Here is a 24845-nt window from a genome sequence, read left to right on the forward strand (position 1 = left end):
AGCGCGATGCGGGACTCGATCCCGGGAATCCAGGATCATGACCTGAGCTGAAGGCAGTTGCTCAAGCAACTGAGCCACCCAGGCGCCCTTCGCCCTGCTTTCTTAAAACTAAATAAGTCATTCAAATGAATTATCATCATTATAAACCTCCCCTTTATACTGATAATGCAAAAGGAAATTTTAATTTAAAAAAACCTATACCGGGTGTTATATGTAACTGAAGAACTATTGAACACTACATCAAAAACTAATGAGGTACTACAGAGTGGCTAACTGAGCATAATAAAAAAAATAAAATAAGTAAAATAATCTATACGATAAGATTTATAGGATCAAAGAAATTTAAATGTTATTTCTACTGGTAGAACCGGATCACCTTTTTGATTCTAAAAGCATACATCCAAATTTGATTCACCCATGAAAGGAGAGAGAGGAAAAAAATGTGCCTGGAAATAAATATAGATACTACCTTTGAAACTTTAGCAAGGGGTCCCCACCATTCAAGGTGAGCCCTAAACAAATTCCGTTGCTGCTTTAACATGCCCAGAGCCATGGCTCTTTCTTCAGTTAACAATGGACATTGAAGGAGTATCTCCTAGGAGACTCCAAGGATCACTGGCTTGACCTAAGAATGAAATTGGCCACTCAACCACTGGTTCTCAGACATGCCTGAGTAGCACTGAGAGATGTAGGAAACATGCTCAAAGTTAACCAATTCAAATGATTAACAAATGATAGGTCCTTCCAGAAGGTAACCAGATATATGTATGATGTATATGTGTGCTAAGATGCATGTACACACATGTATGTGTTTGCTTATATGTCTGAACATGTATTGGTATGTATTACACATACACAGATGCACACACAGAATCAAATTATTCTGCAACTCACTTTCACTTTCACTTAAAATATACATGCATATCTTTCTCTATCTACATAGATTTCCCAGATGGTCTAACTTACTAGCTGTATAGTATTCCGTACGTGGACATGTCTCATTCATTAACCCCATTAACAAATCTTTAGGTTGTTTCCAGTTTTTTGTCACCATAGAGTTACAACCATGTTTGATTTGTATGCAAATATGTTTAAAGGATGCAAATGAATCACTGCTTCAAAGAGGAATGGATTTTACACTTTGATAGAATGAAATTGCCCTCTAAAATAAGGGTCTGCCAACTTAAAATCCTTTTAGTCACACATGAAGAGACCTCCTAAGGATGAAGAGGGCTGATGAAAAAATAACAACAACAACAAAAGAAAAATACAGATACAGATGCCCAGGCCCCATGTTCTTGCAAATGCTGATGCAGTAGGTTTGAAGTGTCCAAAGAAATGGAAAGATTAGCCGGGACTAGGAACCTCTGAGGTAACCATCCAGCCACATAGGCAGTACTCAATTAGCCACATATCACTTATACATCATACTGAGAATCACTCACACCTGTGGCTCTGACGTGTGTAGGGACAAGCAGCATTTGAAAACCAGCTAGAATTAGTGCCAGGAAGACAAGCGCTGTCTACTGATCCTACTTGCCCACATCTAGCTATAAAACTTCCTGGTTGGAACTGCTGGGATCTGTTTGGAAGCTTAAAAAGAATGTTTTGTTTTATTCCGATACTTTATTTAGGGATGAGGAAGGAGACATCCTTGTTACTACTCTACCAGCAGTTCAGTGTGTGAGTTAAAAAATCCTTAGTGCTTTGAAAAAGTTTTATGAACTTGGAGCATCTGGCCAACGGAGAGTGAAAGTAAATGGCATTTGCTTCCCCACACATCGGTTCCACTGTGGTGGGACATTAAATGTTGGACGGCACCCCTTCTCTTGATGGGGAAGAAATCTGCCCTCGGTCTTCCCAGCCATGGCTGAGAAGGAGGAGTAGTGAGGGGAGTGACCTCCTAATTCAGGAGGATAAGCTGATGCACACAGATATTAATGATGTTTATTATCTAAGGCCCATCTCTTTGTCTGCCTAGCGAGGTAGTGTAGAGCATTCTTCATTTCGAAGACCTGAATGGTCCCCTGTCAACTTCTTCAAAGACAACCCAGGGATAGAAAGCTTAAGGAGCTTTAAATATTCCTGATAGCCAGGCTCTCAGAGACTCCGATCCCACTGGTCTGCGGCAGAGCCCAAGCCCTGGTGTGTTTTCACTGTTTGCAAAGGATTTAGTGTGAAGCCGGCATTCAGAACCTCTGTCCTGACCTATCATGCGCAGGACCAAAGTAGCATTCCTCCAAGTTCCTGTGCTGCAACACTCTGGTCTGAGTCAAGCTACCGATGAAAGAGGAGAGCAAGAATGAATAAAGAAAAGTGAAAGGACACATAAAGAGAGTTCCTGGGCAACCCTTCCTCTTTTGCCACCCTCCCTCCCTCAGCTACAACTCACATCCCTGCTGCCTGATGCCGAGCTCAAAGAAGAGAGTTCTGGGGCGGAGTGTCTTTCAGGCAGGTTAAATGAGACCCAAAGCCTACCAGATTGGTAGTAGTGGATCTCAAGGAACCATCCACTTTTTCACAGCTCAGACCTGCAGTGGGAACCCGAACAGAGACAGGTTTGGTTGACTTATCAAAAAGCAGGTCTGTGTCTCTTAACCAGATGAAGTTCACAGAAATGTGGGGGGCTGGTGCAGGGCGTAGGTTGAAATGTGAATCCAGATCAAGTGCATGGAGCTGGTTAGAGATGCATCTTTCCTGGGATCATTACCCCTTCGTCCCCACCGCCCCAAATAAAAGTCCAGGAGCACCTTCCTCTTTGTTACAGGCCAAGGAAGACTCTTTCCACATGATCCTTATTCCTTTGGTCACCGTCTGAGACCCCAAATCCTGCTTCCAACACATATGCAACTGTCAACACCATTAAGACAGAAGCATTTTCCCTAACTGAAGCAAAATAGTCTTCTGACTCCCCTTCCCTGAGACTAGGAGGATAGGAGTCTGCCCTCAGGAAAATATACAGCTCAGGCAGACCAGTGCTGATAGACCTAAAAGGTAGAGGACAAATAGGCGATGGCATTCGTTTAACTAGTAAATAATAGGGAAGGGCTAGATAAAACTAAGTCAGAGGACTGGGGTAGGTGTAGACTGCAGAGGGTCTCAGACGTACGTTCTGTGGCCAGCGAGGGAAAGGAAGCCTCCTACTTCTTCCGTGTGCCACCTCTCACCTATGAAAGGGGGAGATCCAGAACTCTGCACTGTTTTCCATGGTGGTTTTGAGAATCAAATCCTAACAATGCACATGAAATCAGTTTGAAAACGAGGAGTTCTGTGCAGAGGTGAGAATTCCAAGGGTCTGTCTGGGTAGTAAAATGACACTGTGGGAGATGGGCTCTGAAAGTTCCTCCCCCTGGAAGAAGCAAGTCTGTGTGCCCTGGTCATCTGGTCAACTCAGGGGAGCCTACACAGGAGGCTGGCTGAGACGGAGGAGGAGACAGCAGGCCAAGATGGCTGGGCCCCATTCCTACAGCCCCACCAACCACTGGCCCCACAGAGGGTGAGAGCCTTGACCTGGTGCCAGGTGGTAAAGGTAAGGTCAACATTATTTCCTGGTCACCCAAGAGCCAAACAGTCGGACTTCATCTGCATTGGAAATGTCAGAGAGCCACTTGTTGAGAAAAAGGAAAAGAGATGGGAAGGAAAGAATAAATCAGTTGGAGAGTCAGGTGCCAAGCTGTGGCGCACGACGAGTTCTAAGGGGGAGCGGAGAGGCTGAGAAGCCATCAGAGGAGGAGACACTTGGGTTTGTCATGCAATACCAGGCCCTCTGGGGTTTGCAGGAAGGTTGTAGGGAAAAATCTAATAGATGTTCAATGTATTTTCTGAATATGATCTTCTGACTCTGATGAGAAGTAGGATTAATGTAATATGAGTTACAAGCTGAGAAGTTAAACTAAACACAGAGCTCTATTTATCTAAGCAACAAAATATATTGTTATAGTAAAGGTTACAGGTGATTCGAACAATGAAAAACCAACAGGAGAAAAGTGCCTGGATATATTGTTATAAAGACGACCGAACCAAGAACGGCCCTGATGATAGAAAGAATTTTACAGGCAGAGAGGAAAGGGGAGGACTGCAGAGAAGTGGGCGGAGAACATCAGCAGGGACATCTTTGGTTTTAAGCCATGAGAGTTATGAAAGCCCAAGGCTTTCCCAAGTACAAAGTGCTTTCATAGCCTTTGTTATTATTTTGATTCTCCCCAAACCATATATCCAGATGTTACTAGCCCATCTTACAGATTAGAAAACTGCTAGGGGGCGCCTGGGTGGCTCAGTCAGTCAAGCATCCAACTCTCGATTTGGGCTCGGGGTCACGGGATCAAGCCCCACGCTGGGCTCTGTGCTCAGTGCAGGGTCTTCTGGGGATGCTCTTCCTCTGCCCTCCCCCCTGCTCAAGCATGCTCTCTCTCTCTCTCTTTCTCTCTAATTAATGAATAAAAAAAAATCTTTGGAAAAAAAAAAAGAAAATGGAATGTTAATACCCACAGTAGAGATTATAAAACTAAATGTTAGTTCTGAGACTTCTGGCTTCCTCTGTGGTCGGAGCCAGTAAGTGGGAGAATCAGGTCTCTAACTCAGTCCAGAGGTCTCTCTACCACACTTATCCCTGAAGAAGGACTAGAACCTGCGGAGTCCCTCATGTGCCTTAGCACTGCGTTCCATGACTTCCAAAGCTTGTCCCTGAGACAGACACCTCAGCGAACAGTGTTGGAAGAAAGGAAGTCTTTGGGCCCAAAAAGGAGGTGTGGTAGTAAGGAAGGGAGGCCAAGTGATGGCAGGCCTTAAGAACAGAATGAAGGGAATCTGGCCTTTATCCTGAAAGCAATTAATCTGCTGAGCACTGACCATGTGGAGATATCCCAAACGTACTAAACGCGTGCCCTATGGCCCGCTGGGTCTTCAAGGACAGACACACTCTCAGTCAAAGGCCCTAGCCTTAACGTCCTGTGAAAAATAATGAAAACACTGTCTCAAAAGGATATCCATCTGTAGCAGTTAAAGCCTTTTTGAAGAAAATAATCCATCCATGGAAATGAAAGAAGCACACATACAGAAAGTTTCGCCCTTGCTGGTGAGAGAGACGTCAACATACCATCAGCTCAAAAACCGAGCTGTGAAGTGTAAGGAAATCTGAGAAGGTCCAATTGGGCACCCTTTCGGAATGCAGGACCACAGAGACAACAAAAAGTATTTGCATTCGGCACAGAAAATTAACTCTCTTTCTCCTCTTTCCATTCGTAGGCCTTATCGGGTTGGGTAATCAGACACTCTGTGGTCTGCCCTGAAAGGCATTTTCTTTTTGTGTGTGTCATGACACAGGCACAAATGCAAGTTGTACAGAATTGTTCCACCTGATGATGAGGGGGGAAAAAAAATCACTGCTTTCACTGAAGGATTACTAGGTATCTTTTGACCGCTTCTCTCTGTTTCTTTTGCAAATGTTGAGCAGATGTAAGGAGGAAAAACAAGTTATGTTTCAATGCTTGGTGGCACAACCATGGCTGGGAACAGACATGTGAGAAAGAACAAACACACGGTGGAAAGAGAATGTTGCACCCAGTGTCTGCATGGACTCGGCCAGTTTTTAGCCAGAAGCCATGATAATTAGGAGCTAGCCCATGAAACCTGCCCTACCCCCGACTGCTTCTGGCCTGTCTTTTCCCAAGGGGTTCTTTGGGTACCTCGTGTAATGAAGAGCCCATTATTTTTTATGTGTTAACTTTCCTAACCAAGCCTCACACAGGGCTACCCTGCTGGTTACCAGCTGAGTGATGGTCACAAAGACAATCCCCGTATTTATACTGAGGAGAAATTTGTACATTATGTAGCTTCAATCAATACTTAGCATATGGATTTAGATAGCTCATTATCTTGCCCAAAAACAGGATAACAGAATGGGCTGGAGACTACATGTTTGAAGGAAAAATCCTTGAGATATTAACAAGATGGCTGAGTGCTAAGAATACACATTAATTTATAGACGCCTGTTTACCTCACCTTAATGTCCCTAAGAAAGAGGGACTCCCAAAGTAAGACGCCAGGATCAAGCGTGAAATGGCCACCAAGAAGAAAACAGGAAGGTGACTGAGATAGAGCAGGTCTTCCTCTTATAGACACTGTGGTAAGGACTCTAGCACCTGGGCTACCCTCTCAACACCTTGCAACAGAGAATTCATCTCCGTTTTACCCAGGAAGAGCAGGGAGTTCAAGGGAGGTGCCCAAGCCCACCCCATGCTTCCACACCTCAGACTTCGCAGTTGGGTCCCTCATCCCTTCACTTGCTCACTGATTCATTGAGCAGCAATCCCATGACAGGTTCCATGTCAGGCAGCACAGACATAGAGTCAAATAAAACACCTACGCCAACTCATGAAAGCTTGTATCATTTGTCTAATGGAATCTCCAAAATCAGAGAAAATCTCTTTGAATGACATGACCTAATCATGGCAAGAAGGGGACACTGCCTATGCTTGATAATCCTTCTTCTTTCTCTTTTACCTTCTTCCCTTTCTTCCTTCCATTTCTTTCTTTAACAGGAGGAAAAGGTTTACAGCACTCAGTACACGTGATCCTATAGGGCAATGCACAGCCATCAGTGGAACATAATGTCCCATATCATGTCCCAAATCAAAGAGGACTATTCAAGCTGAGTCAACCCCAGGTCTCCAGGCATATCGGGAACAAGAGGGGTTCCACAGCCAAGCCAGCTCACAAAAATGGGTACACAGCATTCCACTCCGATGATTCGCAACACATACCGGCATTTTGAAGGCTCGCAGAAGAATTTCTTTAACACTGCTCAGTGGAGGACACCCTACACTTTTTCAAGCATTGGAATATTCAACTGGAACAGCTTCCCAAATATTGGCATGTAGAGGAAGAATTGCACTAGGGAATAGATTACTATTTTGACTGGGGGGAAAGAGATGGGCCTTTAATTCAAGTTACCACCTTACTGAGAAGTGGAGAACTTGATCTCAGAAGACCCTGGTTGAAGTCCATGAACTGCCACACACTAGCCAGGTAAACCTGAGCGGGTCACTTAAACTCTTTGAGTCTTCACGTCCTTATGTAGTCAATGAATTGGATGACACACACCTGGCACTTACTGTGAAGGCTAGAGATCATGTGCGTACAATGTTAAATGTCTGACAGACAAATGCACCTTAAATGATGCCCATTTTAAAATACAGAACGTAAAGGCGCCTGGGTGGCTCAGTGGGTTAAGCCTCTGCCTTCAGCTCAGGTCATGATCTCAGGGTCCTGAGATCGAGCCCCACATCGGGCTCTCGGCTCAGCGGGGAGCCTGCTTCCTCCTCTCTCTCTGCCTGCCTCTCTGCCTACTTGTGATCTCTGTCTGTCAAACAAATAAATAAAATATTTTAAAAAAATAATAAAATAAAATACAGAACATAGTATAGCTGACCCACAGTGAAAAATACATGCATTCTAATCTATTGTCCTGTGATTTATGAAGGTCTTAGAGCCGCCAGCCATCCACATTTCTACCGGAGAGCCTCGGAGAAATGACATTCAAAAACAAAACAAAACAAAACAATTGACAGAGTCACTTCTCCATGAAATACTTTTAGAATAAGAAAAATGGTTTTTGCCATGGTTGGCATCGGGGTCCAATCAACTCACTTAACTTGCAAGAGACTGACGGGAAATTACACACATGGAAAAAGAAAACTTTGCTTAAGAAATTATTATTTCGCCATTTATTTTGTCTTTGTGTTTTTCCTTTGTATTTGATTCACTGCATTTTTCCCCACATTGTCTTTGCTGTGTCTTCACTACATAAATTAAACACAACAAAATATTTTAAGCTCTATTTTTCTAATTATCAAAATCAAGAATAAAATGGAATTTCCTGACATCCCATTGTCTAAACAAGGGATTTGGCAGGTTGTACTCTATAATGCTCTTTACCTCCATGTCCTAGTCTTATTTATTTTAGTTTAGCTTCAAGCCAAAATATAGTTACGAGATAATTATTTTTAACTTATTTACCTTTGAACATTGTTTGACATTTACAATCAGCATTCCAAACATATTTACAGAATTATTTAGACCATCTTTTTTACTTGTTTCAAATAATAGTACTATGAATATATAAGTAAATTTATATTTATTCCCAAGTTAGGATGATCTTGAATGAGGTCACCAAAAGTCTGAATGTAATAATCCCATTTCCTTACAAATATATTCAAGAGTAAAAATTTATCTATCTTGAAAGCTCTGTACCAAAATGACACTAACAATGAGTATGTCTGGAAAGTGAGATTATGGGTGATTTTTAAATAGTCTACCTAAATATACTACCCCCAGCACTCCCTACTAACATGACATAAAGGGATTTTTATAAAGATATAAACCCATTAGAATAAAGAGAACAAAAGAAAAGACAACAGCAACAAAATCGTGGAAGCTGGAAAGCAGATGGCCCGTGGTAATTGACTTAGCAGACCCAAGAAAGCGGAGTCCTAAGCTGACAGTGGGAAAACCCATGAAAAACCCAATTTACCCTGAGGAACACCCTAAAGACTCAGAAATTGGCAGCACCAGGTACCTCTGTAAGTGGGAGGTGAAGGTCGGACTAAAGAAGGATTTGTGCAAGTCTGTTTAACAAGTAATGAGATCCCCAAATCCCCTCCCCTACTTCACGTGGCCAGGCAACTGCCCATCTCTCCCCCAAAGCTTCCCTCCAACCCATGCCTAACACTGCAAGTTTCATCTCCAGACAAAATACAACAGAAAGTCCTGCATAAGAAGTTATTAGATACGGGTAAGGATGAGGGTACGGAGCCCTACAGAAAATAAAGGGACCAGGCACACATTTTGAATGCAACCAGCCCTCCCTCCTCGAGCAGTTGCCATAACGCAGGTCACTAGGTCTTATGGCCCCTCCAAGCAGGAAATGAGAAGAGTGTGTCTGAAAAGTACAAAAAGAAAGCCTTCAACGAATGACAGGGGTTCTCCAGGGAAACAATCCCATCAGCTCAAAGAACAGTGACACCAACAGTCAATAAGCCCCATCAGTGTTCCTTGGCTATGAACAGTATTGATGCCGTAGCGAGAACAAACAAGCTGAAGAGAAATCAAAATTATCCCATAAATATATAAACATACCCAGAGGAAAATGGAAAGTGTGTGTCTGTGTGTGAGGAGGGAGGACCCTGAGAATGTCTGGGTGTCTGGTGGACCGGGCTAAACCAGAAAGATAAATCCTCGTGCTCCACTGTGGGGAAGTGAGTGACCATACAAACATGTCACATGGAGCCACCGTGGTAAGTGCTAGAAGAATCTCGTGAGAAGCCAGACATGGCGGCCTCTGAGAAGGCAGTGATAGCAGGAAGCTGGAACCAGCAGTGACCACTGCTCTTTGTAACAAGATCTACAGAACTACTTGATTCTTTCAAATGGGTTAAAAATAAGGTAAGTAAGAAAATTGTTTGGTTACCCGATGAGACACAATGGAAATCTCAACAAATGGAAAACGGAGGCCATGTCTTTAAACACAATACAGAATAATTAGATATTAATCAACCAGTGTTAAAAAATGAACAACCTAGCAATCAAGGTGGGGGCAAGGAGAGATGTCAAGAATAATCTTCCATCAAGGTTAGCACAAAATGAACCCTTCTTGGTTAGTTCTGGGCAAAATAGTACAATAGCAAAAAAAAAAAAAAAAAAAAAAAAAGAAAGAAAGAAAGAAAGAAAAATGTTTCTAGAACCCTGTCCTTTGAGACCTATGCAAGCCTCCAGCTCCAGAGCTTGGGTCTCTGCCAGTCAACTCAAATAAACCTAGACTCTTGGGCACCTGGGTGGCTCAGTTGGTTAAGCACCTGCCTTCAGCTTGGGTCATGATCCCAGGTCCTGGGATCAAGTCCTGCATCAGACTCCTCAGGAGGGAGTCTGTTTCTTACTCTGCCCCCCTCCACCACAACTCATGAATAAATAAAATCTTTTTTTTAAAAAAGATAAAAAATAAAATTTAAAAAAAAACCCTAAACTCTTGTCTTCTATCTTATCATGCCAAAACAACATTCACAGAAGTTAGAGTCACATACTTTTTAAAATATAGCATGAGAAAACTTATCTGAGGCTAAGGAAAGCCATTCAAAGTATAAAACAATCAAATCACAAAGTAAAATTGGCAATATTTAAATACGATAATTTTTTTAAACTTCCAAAGACTGAAAAAGAATTTAAATAAATATTAAATGATTCATCAGGAAAATTTATTCACTATAAATATGATAAAAGGGAAGTATCTATACTAAATGAAAAAATTCTTCCAAATCAACAAGAAAAACACTCATATGTCAACAGAAAAAGAAAAGAAATAAAATGAGCAGAAAATTCATCAAAGAATAAAATCGACATTAACATGTGCTAAAAGGGAAACATGTTCAGATCTTTCTTTAAATACAAATTAAAATTCCGAGCAGATGGAAATATACTTTTAAAGGTAATATTTAGTGAGAAAACCAATTATTCTCATATATTGCTTAAGTATTCCCATGTACTGCTATTGGAAGTTTAACTTGGAAAGCTATTTGGCAATATGTACTAAGAATCATAAAAGTGCTCATACTTCTGAATCAATAATACCACTTCTAGAAATCTATCCTAAGTAAATGAGAAATGTAGTAAAAGATTTATGTACAAAACTATTTATCACTCAGTTATAACCCCACAAAAGGGAAAAGATTCAGTAAATTATAGTGTGCCCTGTAATAGAATATTAGGTAGAAATTAAAAGTCATATTTTTGAAGAACACTTAATAGCATAAGTAAATGTTTATGACAAAATACTAATGTTAAAAACACATGGTACAAATTATATAGGGTAATGATTCCAATTTTGTAATATACACATATATCAAATTTTATTATATATGCATATTACCCTATACATGTATTCAAAAATACCTGAAGGAAATATATGAAAATCATTAAGAGTTAACCTTAAGTGAAAGGATCATAGGTGAATTCTACTTTTCTTTTATTCTCCTAAGTCTTCCAAACAGTTTCATAGTGAGTACGAATCACTTTTTAAGTGACAATTAATTTCAAGTGTAACAGAAATAAAGGCATAATTAACCTTATCATAAAAAATAGCAATATTGATAATATTTATAATCCAAATTCAAGTTTTCATAATTCTGGATCTGTAGAAATCTGAACAAAGAATAAAGTTTGGCTTTGTTTGGTAAACCTTTCACAGGAGACAGAAAACATGAACGGCAAAAGTATAACTATAAGAGGAAAATGCACAAGCTAACACTTCTTATGACCACATGCAGAGCACTATTGTCACATATTTACCATGTGTTCTCTCACCTGTGACGTTCTCATTACAATGCCCCCATTTTACAAGTGAGGAACTGAGACTCAAAGGATAAGAAACTCTTGAAGGCCATCCTACTAGGAAGGACGCCTGCCTCGCCTCAAAGCCAAGTCCAACTCCCACTGCACAGCCTGTAACCTCTTTAAGGATCTCAATGCTGATGGCCGATTACAATCTTCTGGGGAGCTTGTAAAAAAAACAAAAAAAAAATCCCAAAGCCCAGACTGCACCCAGAGCAATTAAATCAGAATCTCTGGCAATGAAGACACATCTTCTTAAAAAAAAAAACAAAAAACAAAAACCTCCCCACATAAGTTTAAGGTATAACCAGACTGAGAATCTGCAAGCCTAGCCAAAGGGTCTCAATTTACAGCTCTGACTGCCAGGAGGCTCCACCAGACTCTGATGCAGCAAGCCTGGGGCGGGATCAGGGGTCTGCACCCTTAACACACGCTTCTAGGAAGTTTTGTTCTGAGCAGGTGGTCCACCGTCTGCCATTTGAATTTAATTGGAAAAAAAAAAGTGTGTGTGCATATCTATTATTATATACGTCTATACATACACATGTATATGGACGTGTACATACAAATCTGTTCTTAATTATTCCAGTGTGGAAAATGCCATGATTATTTTTCTATACCTTGCTGCTCAAAATGTGATGCATAAACCAATAGCATTTCTATCAACCTGGGAGTGAGAATTGCAGAATTTCAGGCCCCATCCCAGATCTACTCAATCAGAACCTGCACTTCAACAAGACGCCAGTAATGTGCACACACAGCAAAGCCACCGAAGCACTATTCTAAATCCAGTTAAAGCTAGCTAGGCCCATTCTTAGCAGAGTGAGCGAGAAACCTCATTTTATTCACTTGTTGAGGACACTTCCTCTGTCTCTGGGATCCTAGGCAACCTTGGGGTTTACGTAGTCTCGGGAGCTTGGAGAACGTCCTCTGCTATTTGAAAAGCATCTCAGCGGGCACCCTGAGATCATCCTGGTTTAAGCAAGCACAGCCCATTTGAAGGTGGCACCTGTCCGTTTACAGCACCTTCTCTGTCTGAACCCCCAGGTCCTTTGCCCGGGGACAAACATTACTTAGTGTTCTATCCTGGGAATTCACACTGCCATTCTCCCTGAGTCCCTGAGGCACAGGAGAGCCACACTTCTTGTTCCCCATGTCACAGGAAATCCCAGCCTCCTCCTTTGGAAATCCTAAGGCTTCCAAACAAAGACGCTGGGGGCTTTCTCTAGCTGACCATAAAAATCTAAGGAAGCAATTAGTTCTCCAGAGACAAGGTATTCCAGAACAGACACTGTCCATGGTTGCAAGAGGGTAGAATAATGGCTTTTCTACCTTTTTTCAGTCTCTTAATCAAAAACCAAAACAAAGGCATTTCAAAAAATTATCTACCATTATATTCATATGTATTATAGATCTTTGGGGAGAAATTTGAAGCATTCTCAGGAATTCCTGGGGTTTCTACACATATAAGAATTCATTATTACGCCACTTACAAATTAGCACCATATTTTATAAACCTCCTGAAGCTACCCATCAGGAACAGTTTGAATGAACAAGTGAATGAAAAAAGAAATGTATTAATGAATGATATTTTCTAGCCAGAGTTATATCGTTTTTAATCAGTATTTCATGTACTGATACTATCCTCTCAAATAAAAATATAGTACTATATAGATTTCCCTCCCACTCACTTTTGATACGGCAATTGTTACATGTCATTATCAGCAAGATTCAACCACAAATGTGGGATCTAGGTGGCAGTACATGTCTCTGCAAACTTTGTCCATACCGAGCGCACCGTAAAACAGACACTGACACATTTATAGGCATGTTAAAACGCTTTGTGGTTTAGTGAGTCAGATAAAAGGTCCAGCTCTGAGAGATGAGAATCCATCAACAGTTGCTTCTACATGAAATACTACAGAGAAAACCTAAAAAAACCCCAGGTCTGCAGGGAAAAAGGCACACTCTGTAGTCCATCTTAAATGAGTATTCGTCTAATGAAAGCACACTGACTGCAGTAGCTTTGGGATTTGTACAGCTCAATGTCCTTTCTCCAAACCCTAGTAAAGATCTAAAGTGCTTTGACCCTAACACCTGCCACAGAAAGAACAGATGACTCAACCCAGAGGTCTTGATTTTCAGCAGGATGTTTGTGGCTCAAATTATTCATGGAGTGAGTCTGCTCTGGTGATTAAAGCAAAGTCGTAATACTTTGCATATGTCTGTGCTACAGGCATTTTTCATGGAATGATGGCAAATTTCTTCTAGGAAGACACAGACTAGGGTAGGCAAGAGGGACAAATCTTTCACCTTAATAAAAGAAGGTAAATTTGCAAGAAAACCTTATTGGCTACAAGCCAGGAGCATAGAGTGAACAAAATCATAATGCAAAATTCTCATGTGATGATCCAGAAATGATAGAAACTAAAATATTTCCACTTAGCATGTCTCTTAATTAACTCCATATTTGTACAAACATTTGTACATACATTTACATATCATGAACTCACAGGAGTACCATGTTATACTCAAAACATATAGTCTCCCACTGAAACAGAATTGAGAGCCCAGAAACGAACCCACACATATATGGTCAACTTAGTATTTTTAAAGGGAGCTAAGAATACTCAGTGGGGAAAGGATAGCCTCATAAATAAATGGTGTTGGGGAAACTGGATAGCCACATACAAAAGAAAGAGATAGACCCCTACCTTATACCACTCACAAAAATTGCCTTGAAACAGATTAAAAACTTAAACATAAGAACTGAAATTGTAAAACCCCTAGAAAGCAAAAAAAGAGGGAAAATCTTCCTGGCAATGATCTTGGCAAGAATTTTTGGATGTAACACCAAAAGCATGAGGAACAAAACCAAAAATTAAGAAGTGGGACTACGTCAAATTAAAAAGCTTCTGCACAGCAAAGGAAACCATCAGCAAAATGAAAAGGCAATGTACGAAGGAGAAAACATTTGCACATGATATATCTGATAAAGGATTCATATCCAAAATACACAAAGAACTTGTACAACTCAAGAGCAAAAAGAAATCAACAATCCAATCTAAACATCAGCAGAGGAATTGAACAGAAGATGTTATCAGTAGTGAAGAGGTATTTGAAATGGTGCTCGATGTTACTAATCATCAGAAAGGCCCTAATCAAAACTACAAGGAGGTACCACCTCACACCTGTTACAGTGGCTATTATCAAAAAGACAAGAAACAAGAAGTGCTGGAAGGATGGAGAACAGGGAATCCTTGAGTACGGCTGGTATAAATATAAATGGTGCAGCCACTATAGAAAACAGCGTGGAGATTCCTCAAAATATTCACAATAGGGGTGTCTGGGTGGCTCAGTGGGTTAAAGCCTCTGCCTTCGGCTCAGGTCATGATCTCAGGGTTCTGGGATCGAGCCCCGCATCAGGCTCTCTGCTCAGCAGGGAGCCTGCTGCCCCCTCTCTCTGTCTGCCTCTCTGCCTACTTGTGATCTCTGTCAAATAAATTAATACAATCTTAAAAAAAATTAACAATAGAGGTACCATATGACCCAGCAACTTCACTTCCGGCATATATCCCAGGGAAACAGAAACAGGATCTCTAAAAGCTATCTGCATTCCCGTGTTCATTGCAGCATTTTTCACATAGCCAAGATATAGAAACAACCAAAGTATCCATCAACAGATGATGGAGAAAGAAGATGTGGGGTGTGTGTGTGTGTGTGTGTGTGTATGTGTGTGTGTGTGTGTGAGTTGGAATAATACTCAGCCATGAGAAGGAAGGAAATCTTGGCATTTGCAACAACATGAATGAAACTTGAAGGCAATATACTAAGTCAAATAAAATCAGGCAAAGAAAGACAAATACTGTATGATATCACTTATATTTAGAATCAAAAAAAAAAGCCAGGCTCATAGAAACAGGAAAGAGTAGGGGTTTCCAGGAACTGATGGGTAGGAGATATGGCAAGATGCTGGTGAAAGGGTACAAGCTTCCAGTTTTAAGATAAGTTTCAAGATAAGTATTGTCATTACTGTCACTAAATACAAAGGTTTGAAAAAGCTAATATCAAGCTATTAGAGAACAAAGACTAAACTATGCAGAACTGACGGAGGGCAACAGGAGTCCAGAGTGAGAATAAGCCCAGGGAACTAGAACAATCAGGTAAGTTTTTATGCCAGAGACAAGAAAGAGAGCTCAATCCCGAAGGGCAGGTAAGTTTGGGGGAGAAAGACGGTGGGAGCAGAGGCCAGCACGCCTCATGATGGGTGTTGGCTCTAGGAATGGAACAGAGCGTGTACATGAAGGAAAGCAGAGAAAAAGGCTCTGCAGTAGGTAGGACCACGTCAGCAGCAGTCCCTCTGGTTTCCTAAGGATAGGGTAGAGGAAGGTTTTCTGTTTGATGTGTTGCTGAGTAAACATCGTCCTAAACCCATCAAAACTAGAGAATGAAATTGAGAATTTCTCTAATAAAAGGAACCGTAATAAAGACAAGTTATAGGACAAAGGTAAAGAGATTTTGTTGTCATGGAATTCTTCAGCAATAAAAATTGCTTTGCTTTCCAGAACTTGGATCTCTGAAGCAATGTGCTAATTAGTATTGATAAATCGGTTTATCAGAAGGACTTTCATACTCACATATTTATACAGGACCTCAATACACCAGGGTCAGATGGCAAGTGGGGACGCCTGAGATGGCCAACTGTACCGAACTGGTCCACTCGGCCCCCAAATCCACCCAACGACCACCTGTAGAAGTCTACCGCATATATCCAGACCCAAAGAAAAACTCTAGAATGAGGCCTCCCGTGTCAGAGTAAACTGGGTCTAAAACGTGAGCAGAGGTTACAGAACCCCACACTGTGTTACTCATTAAAACCCACTCTCAAAAAATCCCCAGCAGGCAGAGACTTTATGCAAGGAGAAGGTTGTGACTTAACTCACTCAGCGAAGGAGGCCCGATCTCTGAAAGACCTTAACAGAGAAGGGAGGGTCTCAGAGACCTCACTGGCATCTGCAGAGGTGGCTCTTAATTTAGACTTCTGACCCTGAGGGAACAGTGAAATGAGAAGATGTAAGTGACCACTGCCAGTGCCAACATCCGTCTTTGCCAAGCAAAAACTAAGGATAATGAAGGATAAAAGAACTTAATCCTCCGAGCACTTTCAGCTGACCAGCCACAGAATCGTAAAAGCAGGATCTCCTCAAGGCAGAAGTTAGCCATTTTAACACCATTTTCACTGGGTCTTCTTGTAAATCACAGGGGAGGGCAGCCTGCCCCAGGCCAGCCATGTGAGCTGTGAGGTTTCCAAATACCAAAATCTGACCCAGACTGGAATAAAGCCTTTTGTTCTTCCGGCAAATATGATAGACTCTTAGAAGCACGAGGTCTGTTTTCACAAACAAGGAGTTGTTAAAGCTTCTCTCCCACCCCAGATGAGGTGCTGGGCTACCAGAAAGCTGAGTGTGCCCTCTAGGTAAGGATGTGGCTTCCTCCATTGGGCTGTCACGTCTCGGCTCCCACCACCTGCCATCCCATATATTTTCCAGGTTTCTTTTGCGAGAAACTTGGTCAAATATTTAGGTTTTTTTTTTTTTTTCTTTCAGATCAGAGACACATCTGCAGATGTAATTTTCAAATTACAGAAGCACCAGGATAATCTGTTGATGTTACTATTTTTCTTTCCACACACGCGCTGGGAAATTGTAGGGTGACACAAAAACTCAAACAGCGTTTTATGAGGAGAGGAAGGAAAAGGGAGAGGGGAGAAGATGAAGGAGGAAAGAAGTTGGGGGAAGGGAGGGGGAGGAAGAGAGACAGAGAGAACAAAGCTCAAGCAGGAAAAAAATTTGTATAAACCTTCACTGCCCTCATCAACCTTCACCTCTTGTCAAGAGTTCCTTACAAGTTTTTTACACATGAAACTTAACTCCAGCCTGTTTAGTTAATTATGAAAAATCAACATGGAAACCATTATTTCGGTGTGTAAATTTATTCACCAGGTGTTGTCCACCCACTGCCCTCCTGTTCTCAAGCTGACAGGAGTAGCCTGAGGCGCCCAATGAGGGGGATCCACGGGGAGCTGTCACATTATCCCACAAGATGCCAGGGGAGAAAGGACGGCTCCCCTTTCCCACCTTACTGGCTCTCATTTTAAGAAGATAACTGTGTGGTGAGGGCAGGGCTGTATCCCACGGAGTGACCTGGCTTAAAGCCTGACTACGGGTTCCACAGAGGAACCCTTGCCTCAGGGGCCAGGCTCCTGGGGGCCTGCATGGTACCACTTGAGCTCACTGGAAAGGGTCACCTGCCCCCTCCCCCACATTAAAAAAAAAAAAAATCTCTTCTATGGCCTGCCCTAGGTGGGGTTCCCTAAACACAGAAGGCAGAGAGGGAGTGTTAAGAATTCTCTGGAGTGGGTGCCTGGGTGGCTCAGTGGGTTAAGCCTCTGCCTTCAGCTCAGGTCATGATCTCGGGGTCCTGGGATCGAGTCCCGCATCGGGCTCTCTGCTCAGCAGAGAGCCTGCTTCCCCCTCTCTCTCTGCCTGCCTCTCTGACTACTTGTGATTTCTCTGTGTGTCAAATAAATAAACAAAATCTTTAAAAATATAAATAAATAAATAAATAAATAAGTCTCTGGAGTGATCTCTAAGGGAGGTGGAAAAGCAGGAAAGGACAGGGAAAGAAGTTCAACGAAGATGTGTTCTCGGCTGATGTCAGGTTTCTTTGTCATGCCACTGGCACCCCTGGAACATGAGTTGTGATTCAGAATGAACCCGGGCTGGACGCCACCAACCACTCCCACCATACACGCAGTCCCTCCTCATGGGCCAGCCCCGCAGGAGAGGAGAGAGGCATGAGCTCCCAACTCATGGGGCGATTCTCTGGACACGATGCCGCTGGGAGCCCTTCGCAGCCACCACCCGAGCGGCTGCAGACCAGTGCACCGCCCAGCAAAGAGGACGGGGCAGGGCGCCACCAGCTCCCCGTGGGGGCTGCCTCTGGCCCTGCTCGGAGCCCTGTGTTTGCCATAGGACCTGCATCCTTCCAGACACAGCTTCCCCAGGAGTCAGCATGTCCAGGGAAACTCCTAAGAGGCAGACTTGTGACAGGAATCCCAGTCTTGGCCGCTCGGTTCACGCTGAGCCTGAAATGATATTCCTCAATTCACCCCCCCGCTCCTGCCAGGGTTCTAGATCCCATCCCTGCAGCTGGCGCTTCTGCTGGTCTAGGGAATGCAACTGACGGACAGTTCGGACCTCACCCCTGAAGAATCTGCGCCCCCTGCTCATCATGTCTTTGTCAGATAAGAGCTGCTACCATTGCCCTTTCACAGCAGGAACCCGATGTGGAAGGGGCTGCCACGGCAAATCATCCGAATGCAAAATGTCCTCATCATCATCAGGGTCAATTACCCCTAATTTCTGCTCTTGCCTCTTCTCCTGGCGTAAGGAATCCCAGATGACTAGTCGCAGCTCTAGCTTTAAATGAAACATGGTTCCTGGGACCCTCGTAGAAGAATCCCCCTCTGGGAATCCTGCAGTTACACGGATTCTAAAATCGCAGAGACAGGAAACGTCAGTTCCCCCAAGTGGGTCACTGGAAGTGATGGGGACCAGGGCCATTCCTAGCGCCATCCTCAGGCAGCCAGACTTCTGCATTCTACTCAAAGGCCATGGCTCAAGATGCGGATCATCGAAGCCTGAAGGGTAGCACCGAGCCCCGCAGGTCACCACCTACAAGTTGCCGTTATGAGGTCATCATCTCTTCCTCACATCAGACCTGCAGTCTCTAGATGCTACGGCATCAGGTAGGACCAGTGGATTCCATGGCGCTGTGCTCGCTGGCATGGCTCCTTGGCCAAGCAGTGTGTCCTATAGGTCAAGGTGATGTTACGCAGGACTTCTTGCCAGTGTTTTGGAGACTCTGTGAGCCCTCCAAGAGCCGTGCCAATGAAGTCAGTGTGGAAAGGAAAGGAGAATCCAAACCCAGAATATGTGTTCATCTTGTGCAGGATGGTTTTTCTTCTTTCTCCAGATGGAAAAGACCCAGTGTCACCTACCTGCCAGTGGGCTGGCCAAGGACAGAAGTGGCTAACATCCTGTCCTCTTGGTTAATGAACCTTCTCGGTGCATAGTCGCTGTTGGGCATCACTACACAGCACAGAGTTCCTCATACTTTGTTCCTGCTCACAGAGGACTACCCACATGTTCTTCCCCAGACCTCTTCATCCCCAGTCTTTCATCCACGCTCCTCTAGGACCCTGACAACCCACTAAGCCATGTACCACTAAACAACAGTCTGCGTTTAAACTTAACCTTGAACCACTTCTCCCTCCACACAAAAGGAATGACTTGATTCTCTGCCTCACGTTCTGCCCTCCAGAGCTCTTCCCCTCAGCACTGTGCATTCCGGGTGTGGCTGTACCACAATGGCTATGTATCTTTGGTTGTACCGACCCATCTGTGAACCAAGCTCAGGGTCTTTCCTTTTCTATCCATTGGTCACAGGGAAGCCCCATGAAACCACAAGGGGACCTGAGGACAGGCATGGGTGCGACAGTGGAAAGGTAGGCTGGGATCTGGGTCATATGCTTGTTCAGCTATCTCTAAGCTCACTCAAGTCAACCCTAGATGGGACTCTTCCTTCTTACTGTGAGTCACTGCCCTACTGGGTCTGATAAGTGAAGCTCATAATGGACAGTTCTGACTACATAGTCACTTGCTGTTTCATAATTAGACTCTCAATTCTCTTGTGAGACCCCATCGCTTGTCAACAGCTGGTTTACAACTAATGAATAGTTCTGATGATACGGCCTCGCTCAAGAGTCCAGGTGCTGTGCTGTGACTCTCCACCTGGGGCTGGTCCACATCCTCCCAGAACTTCCCTACCTACCACGGATTGCTACTCTCAGGGGATCTGCCGGGCCACACGGCTAATACAGCAGCCTGGGCAGTGCAGAGCTCTCTTGCTTTCTCTGAGCTCCCCTAGCCCAACAGCCTTGTGTCCCCTTGATACAGTCAGATCGGAACTCCCAGGTGGGTCTTGTGTCCCCGTCTTCTCCTCCCACACTGTCTCTCCCATGCTTGTGAGGAGGTTAGAAGATGGAGCTGGCTCTTAAAAGCACTCAGGGCTCAACCCATGAGGGTGTCCCGCCTCCAGCTGGTGCCTTAATGCTCCAGTCCTACTCATTTCTCAGAGTAATCACGGACTTCCCCTTGAAGTTCACTATGGGCCTCACGGTCGACGTGGTCCAGAGGAAACATAGTCAACCCCAGGCCCAAAAGAGAACCCCAATTATACAGACCCCCCACCGGGGGCATTCAGAGGTACCCATAGGAGTAATTCCGATGGTGTCCTCACAGAGTGGCTTCACCCCATTCTGTGGCTCCGCATGCTTTCCTGGGGACATTCAGGGTCCTGCCTGATCTACCCCTGCCCACCCCTTCCAGCCTTACCCCCACGGCTCCACCTACTCTGACCATACCCCCTTGTTCGATAACGCAGTGCATTTGCATGGCAGTATCCACTCCCTAAAGTGGCCTCATCAACAGTGTCACCGGGAGGGCTGGTCCCCCGACCCACGCAAACACCCTCTTCCAAAGAGTAGGGCCCAGTGCTCCTGAGCTCTGCTCGCATCGCCCCTTCCTTACAGCCCTGATTGTATCTTATGGGGTCATTGTTTGGGAAGCCTGCCTTGGTCCTTCCCTAGGCTGTGTGCCACTTAAGGTCAGCCACTAAGACTGTTTCAGGTCAAGCGTTTTATCCCCATCATCTACTCCAGAGCCTGAGTATACAAAATTTATACTCAGTGGATATCAAATCAACAAATGAATGAATGCATGCAGGCAAAGGACGTGGGTCTCACATAAGAGAAAAATCCGTGCTGCAACAACGTAATTGATAAACATATATAACTAAAACCCTCTGTGTACTCCCACCGCCTCACCCTCCCATCTGAGAATCTAAGATATTCGCAGAAACGGAGGACTATGAGGCATCCCTGATTATTTTTCTATGTTGTCTGAGTCACGCCCCCAACCTTCCAGATTTCCTAACTGTGCTTATTTGATAATTTATTCCCACTTTATTTTCACTGATGACCATGGCCCATCTCACCCCACCAGCACCACCACAAAACCCACAAAATATTCTCCTTTGTTCTCAAAATCCCTTCTCCAGCTGGAAAAGAGGAATAGGCTGGTGATCTCTGGGTTCTCTGGGGCACTCCTGCTGCCTCACTGGCCACGTCAGCCCCTGAGCTGTTGATTCCAGGCCACAGAGTACAGCTTAAACCACTCCTGAGAGATGGGAAATTTCTCAGCCATGTTACTCCTGAGCCCTTCGCTAAGGGGGAGAGTCCCTGCTCAATCACTAGAGGCAGCCGTCCTAAGTTGTTTTAAGAAAAGGCTGTCGAAAACTTTGTGAACCACACAAAATCATATTCCTAACTGACCACTGAGGCAGGACGAAGGTTCTGTGTTCTCTCCTGGCCAGAGGAGTGAGTCTACCCGTTCTCAGGAAGCTTGCACGATGGAGAGCACGTGGGTGTCACTCCGGTCCGGGATGCTCAGCTCCACATCCTTCACGCGTCTCTCCGTAAAGTCACATAAACAATGGAAAGTCACGTACACAGACTGGACCTCACCAACAGCCTCGGGTCTCCCCTAAGGTAACTAGACACCTCGGTTACTTACGTGGACCAGGTTTGTTGTTGACCAAGGGCTTCGTGTTTTAAAATAGTAACAATCGTTCCTAATCCTATCAACACGGATTAGGTCTTCATCTGGTTTTGAGAAATCCCAATGGTTCTACTCACAAAGACTATTTCAGGGTAAAATATTTCCAATTGAAATTGATGTAATTAATTTTGATTTTAAAAAAGAACTCAGCTATGGATCACTTTTATGAGGCTGGATCCATCTGGAGACCCAGCCAATTGCCATCCCTCCAGCACACACTGGGCAGACCACACTGGGGTCTGGCTCTAGTCTGACTCACCACCTAGAAGGATAGAATGTACCAGGGAAGTCCAGTCACAAGGAACCAGTGTCACCATGAATTGGGTTTGAACCCAGGTTTCAAGGGAAAGGGAGACATCATGAACTCAGATAAATAAACAACAATATGGGTCATGCCCCTGACAGGCAGTAAATCCCTAGTCTAAAATCAGTCTCAGCTTCTGTACGGATTCCTTTCTGAGCTCTACATTTGCTGAAGAAAATCAGGATTCTCAACAGGGGACAATCTGACTGATTTGTTTCTCAAAGGTTTCAAAGGCTTACAAAGGAAATGTGATTTTAATTTACAGCTTTTAAAACTCTCTCTGCTTGAAGTGGTTTGCACATTAAGGTTGTGGCTACATGTCAACACAGCTTGCTGAAAAGATTAAAATATCAGACTTTAAACTTTGTTGTTGATGGCTGTTACTCTGTTGGTTGGTTATACATAAGTCAAATAACCAGTCCGACTAGTTTTCCCCGACTGATTTGACAGCTGGCCTTAGCATTTTTGTTGAAACCACCTGAGAGCTCCTTGGGCTTCCAACTCCCTAAAAGTTAAACACAGAGGGCAAAGATCATCACTGCCCAAGTCACCTTTAGGTTTATCCCTTGGACACATCAAGTTTTCCCAGCTCTCAGGACGGACTTATGAGAGGAGAACTATATGGTAACGTGCCTTTTCCTTGGTTGCCACTACTCAGCAGCAGACTTACCCTGTCTGTATCTCCCTTATCTGTGAGAGGAATTCATGAGATGGGACATGGAACGTGCTACCCATGGTCAAACTTTAGCCCAACATTGGACGTAATCTATTTGTAGTAGAACCACTTCAGTTCTTACCGCCCCCCAAGGTCGCTCCACCCGAGGTCAACCAAGTGTACTCTTCCACTGTCCACTTCCCAGGCTGTAGTCTCTCCTCGCTATATTGATTTTCATCTTGGCAAAGAACATGAATGTAGAAGTGAATAAGAGTTCCCATTCTGTCTTCTGTTGGCCTCTCCCTTGTTCTTCTCTCCACACGCAAAAGAAAGAACCTTCTCATGATGGACATCTGCCTCCCTGATACCTTGTTTCATCCTTTTCAAGGCCCATGTGCCATCAGTGCTGTGTCTAGGGTGGACGGACTGCCTTGTGGGAGAGGTGAGGTGTTCACACAGCTGTTGAATGACACGTAGCTGTGGTATGACAAAGTAGGGGGCTGTGTTACATGGATTGAAGGTCCTCTTTGACTGAAATTCTCCATCCATGTCTCCCCAGGCCCATGTAGGCCTCCTGGGATATCCGGAGCTGCATTAACATCAGTTAACCACCTCTGACTACTAGCCTCCTGCTGAATCTCTACTACACTAAACTTCTTGTACCATTAAACTTGCCAGTCACTGCCATAACCTCCACCAGGAGCTGCCTCTAATGCATGGAAGACTTCCAGTGACAACATAGCTCTGGATTCTCTGGGCTTCTCAATGTGTAGAAGTTGTCCTGTAGTCCAAGCAGAGGAGAAGAGAATGTCACCCTCCCAACTGGTCACGGCACTGTGCCTCTCGGGGACTACGGGAGACTGAATTATTGGCCTCACTTTCCCACTCTCCTGTGATGGTCGCATATATCCCACATCCTTACCAAAACCTCATGCAGGGCACAGTGTACTTCCCTGTCCTTTGACTTTTGCCCTGGCCCTTCAACTTGCTTTGACCAATGAGATGTAAGGAGGGAAGACACGAACAGATGTTTTAAGTATGCCGACACCTTTGGTCTGGATCCCGTGCTTCTGTCATCTCCTACTCTGGGCAGCCGGATCCCCAGCATGAATAAAAGAAGAAGAATCATCCTCAAAGACCTGCCAACCTATGGTCTAGAGCAGAGTCACCACCACACCCATGCAACCATGAGCAGGAGAGTAAACCATGGCTGAACTGGGCAGGGAGCTTTGGGGTGGCTGGTTATGCAGCGTTATGGTGACAGGAAGTAACTAGTACAGGAATTAATGTAACACTGTTTATAAAATTGTGCTGTCATAAAAGCTTCGATAGCCACATGACTGTTAGATTTTCTTTGCCTTTTTCCACTTCCATAAAACTCAGATAAAGGTGTATGGTAGACTTGGACAGTTCACAAATTGGCATATCAAATATGATGCTAGATCGAAAGTTCCTTTTCTGCTTGGATGACTGAGGCTTTGTTACTGAGAAGCACGTCTTAACAATGGATTCCTAACTGGATTCCTCAGACCTCTACAGATTCTACTAAGGAACCAGAAAGATGTTCACAGGAGATCCTTACTCCCATGTGCTAGAAATTCAGATCAGTGTATGGGATACCCTCTCCTTTCTTCCCAATACTCCAGACCAACCATAATGCCTTGGACATATGCCATATTTCTTCGTTTTACTCAGAACAGCTGACCTCACTTCCATCTCCAGCATTAAACACCTTACACCCCTCACCAGTTCCTTCAGGCCCTTC

The sequence above is a fragment of the Lontra canadensis genome, unplaced genomic scaffold (assembly GCF_010015895.1).
Source record: "Lontra canadensis isolate GAN:19392208 unplaced genomic scaffold, GSC_riverotter_1.0 scaffold31, whole genome shotgun sequence".
NCBI classification, from domain to species: domain Eukaryota; kingdom Metazoa; phylum Chordata; class Mammalia; order Carnivora; family Mustelidae; genus Lontra; species Lontra canadensis.